Source organism: Staurois parvus, unplaced genomic scaffold, assembly GCF_062004578.1.
Source record: "Staurois parvus isolate SC_StPar_1 unplaced genomic scaffold, SC_StPar_1.0 ptg000143l, whole genome shotgun sequence".
Classification (NCBI taxonomy): domain Eukaryota; kingdom Metazoa; phylum Chordata; class Amphibia; order Anura; family Ranidae; genus Staurois; species Staurois parvus.
The window spans coordinates 210,386-214,474 of NW_028317939.1; positions in this window are offsets into that span (position 1 = coordinate 210,386).

Sequence of the window (4,089 nt, forward strand, 5' to 3'; positions counted from 1 at the left end):
TTCTTCTTCTTCTCATCCTTCTTCTTCTTCTCATCCTTCTCCTTCTTCTCATCCTTCTTCTTCTTCTCCTTCTTCTCATCCTTCTCCTTCTTCTCATCCTTCTTCTCATCCTTCTCCTTCTTCTCATCCTTCTCCTTCTTCTCATCCTTCTCCTTCTTCTCATCCTTCTCCTTCTCCTTCTTCTCATCCTTCTCCTTCTCCTTCTTCTCATCCTTCTCCTTCTTCTCATCCTTCTCCTTCTTCTCATCCTTCTCCTTCTCCTTCTCCTTCTTCTCATCCTTCTCCTTCTTCTCATCCTTCTCCTTCTCCTTCTTCTCATCCTTCTCCTTCTCCTTCTTCTTCTTCTCATCCTTCTTCTTCTTCTCATCCTTCTCCTTCTTCTCATCCTTCTTCTTCTTCTCATCCTTCTTCTTCTCATCCTTCTCCTTCTTCTCATCCTTCTTCTCATCCTTCTCCTTCTTCTCATCCTTCTTCTCATCCTTCTCCTTCTTCTCATCCTTCTTCTCATCCTTCTCCTGCTTCTCATCCTTCTCCTTCTTCTCATCCTTCTCCTTCTCCTTCTTCTCATCCTTCTCCTTCTTCTCATCCTTCTCCTTCTCCTTCTTCTCATCCTTCTCCTTCTCCTTCTTCTCATCCTTCTCCTTCTCCTTCTTCTCATCCTTCTCCTTCTCCTTCTTCTCATCCTTCTTCTTCTTCTCATCCTTCTCCTTCTTCTCATCCTTCTCCTTCTCGTTCTTCTCATCCTTCTCCTTCTTCTCATCCTTCTCCTTCTTCTCATCCTTCTCCTTCTTCTCATCCTTCTCCTTCTCCTTCTCCTTCCTCATCTCCAAGGGCATTTAAATTAAAGGTACAGTGTTCTGCACTAATATAAAGGCTCTCTGAAGCCTAGAAACCCTTTTTATAAGTTGAATTCGTAGCGAATAAATTCGCATCAAATTTCTTCCTCAAATTCGGCGAATCAGCCGAATCAAATTTTTGAATAATTCGCTCATCTCTAACTATAATCAACAACGGTTTGTAAATTACACACGAGATGCCCTAAAGGGGATAGCAGAGCAGTTGGAGGCTACTTCTAACATGGTCTTTCAAAATCGTATGACACTCGATATGTTATTAGCTGAAAAAGGGGGGGTCTGTAAAATGATACCAAAGACCATGACCTGCTGTAAGTATATCCCAGATAACACAGGCCCAAATGGGAAGGTGACGCTGGCCATCAAGAGGTTGGAGGACCTATCAAATGAACTTAAGGAAAACTCAGGTATTACAAATCCCTGGGATCAGTGGTTTGGATGGCTGAGTGGCTGGCAGAAAGCCCTCGCCCAAGCAGGGGTGGTTATCCTGGGTATTATCATTCTAATGGCAATGGTCGCCTGCTGTGTGATCCCTTGCATTAAGAGGCGAATAGGGAAAGCTGTGAACGAGATCTCCCCTACATTCCTGAACTATAACAATGTTGAACTCCCCCGTGAAGAAAGGGAATCCTATACTCCCTTACAGACCGTGGCCCCTGATCATCATATTTCAGACTTATTAAAAAAAAAAAAAAGGAATGCTACAACTTCCCCCCCCCCAACAGACAACTATAAGCAGGGAAAGACAGTGCCTGACTGTGTCCTTCTTAGGTTGTATCGAGACTCTAGGGATGGATTAGCCACTCATAGGCTCTATATGCGTCTTAAAAGAGTTCCAAGGGGAGGGCCACCAGGCAGTCAGGACATCAGGAAGACATAGGGACAGTCAGGAATAAAATAGCCATTTTAAGGGGGGATTGTAGTGGATTGTGATAGACAGTCCACGTTTTATTAGATGATCAGTAAAATGACAATTTTATAGTCTTGATACTTTCTGCTTCTTGCTCTTTAAATTCCTTACTCTCTTAAGTAAACAATCAGATATAAGTTGACAGAACAATGATGATAATTAAGATGGCGCCTTCATCCGGAGTCTCACCCGAGGTGACTCATTAGGAGAAAAGTATCTTTTAATGTAAACAACCCCCATAAAAGGGAATGATTTGTTTTGGGGACAATGATTGGAAGATATCAACATGGAATGAAGAACACGCAGAAACCCAGTGGACTTTTCATTAGCTGGACTTTTCACCCAATCAATGTATATGCTTTGCCTGCATCATAAGCCCTATAAATGATACTGTTAGTTCCTCAATAAAACAGAATTTTAGGAAGTTGGCAAACTGCAACAGTGTCAGTGTCTTTCTTCCATGTGCACGTAATTCTATATTAATTTGGCTCACTGGTAGATCACGGTAAATGGTCTGTAAGTGACCGAGTCCAAAACAGTACATCCTGGTCTTTCACATACCTCTTAGATTGTCCCAGGATCAGGCCCTCCTAACCCTCTTGTATTGAACTGTATTGTTGCTGTATTGTCTCCCGTTATACTGTAAAGCGCTGAGCAAATTGTTGGCGCCATAAATCCTGTATAATAATAATAATAATAATAATAATACCAGCACTGCAGTATGACTTGGTGATGTGACGAGTCCCATAAGTCCAGTACAAGCCGGTGCGATGGCGAGCACAAGTACTGTCTCGCAGCCACCAAGAAGTTGCACACAGGCCCATAGAGCTCCTAGTATCCTTCTGGATGTGCTTGCAAATCCCGATTGACAGCCCACAAATTCTGCAGCACCCGTACTTCCCCCATTCACTGCCCAACCTGGAATTCAGGTGGAAATAGCAAATTTAAATACTCCCCTTGATTTTTGGAGCTGTTTTCCCTGAATATCTGTATGCGTTGATTGTGGATCAAAGCATTTTATATGCACAACAATTTATCGCCACCAACCCAAATTCAAACCTTGCCAGACCATTCGCATGGAAACTCGTTACAGTTTTCGAATTTACATTTTTTTTGCCCTTAGTAATACCCTCAACATGGGCATTACTAAGAAGAATGAATTGCGCTTGTATTGGTCCGCAGACCCGATTCATCATATTCCGTGTTCTCTGCTGCCATGGCCAGGCATAGATATGACAGTATAATGTGTTTAATGCATTTCAGCGACAATACACTCTGTCATCCTCGGGGTGACCCTGAATTTGACCGGCTTCACAAAATTCAGCCCCTCATAAATCACCTTAACCTAAAATTTGCAGATGTCTATACTCCCCAGCAAAACATCTGCGTTGATGAGCCCCTCATTAATTTTTCTGGCCACCTTGCATTCAACAATTTCTCCCCAGCAAGCGTGCCAGATATGGGGTCAAGATGTAGAAGACCTGTGAGAGGACAACAGGCTATACTTATAAGTTTTGGATTTACGAGGGAAAAGATAGTCACGTGGAGCCCCCCGGATGCCCAGACTACATGGGGAGCAGTGACAAGATAGTTTGGGACTTGGTGTCATCATTTCTCCATATGGGGTACCACTTATACGTGGACAATTTTCTTGTTCAAATAATTTTATTTTTTAACATGGAACAGTACAAAATAATAAGCAAAAGTATGGGTCATTGAAGGTGTACATTAATTGCACAGTAAGAAAACCAATAATACAAGGTCAGGCATCACTAATAAAGAGGACTATCAAATGGCAGTTAAGGCCTAACGAAATGGGGAGGGGAGGATGGGAAGGGGCATACGGCTGCACGGTAGGGGGAGAAGGGGGAAACCCGCAGTATGGTTAAGGAATGGTACCGTCAAACAAAAGATGCAGATTACGGATTGAGAAGGGAGTCATCAAAATTGGATGGGAGGAAATGCTCTACCCAGGGATTCCAAATCTTCTAGAACTTAGGGATGGAATCTAGGATAGTGGCTTCTATTTTTGCGTGAATCATTGCCTGAGTAACCCTATTCGAAACTGCAGTCATACTCAACAAGGGAGATTTCCATGATTTAGCGATAACCTGCTTGGCTGCGGTGGTGACTTGTAGAATAAGTTTGAAATGCGCCTTAGCGATGCCAGGTGGTCGCAGGTTAAGAAGCGCGATTAATGGATCGGGATAGAGGGTTACGGCACTGAGTGTAGATAATATTTTAAAAACCTCCACCCAAAATGCGCGGACGATGGAGCAATCCCACCAAGTATGAGAAAATGTACCCAGGTCTGCGCAGCCCCTG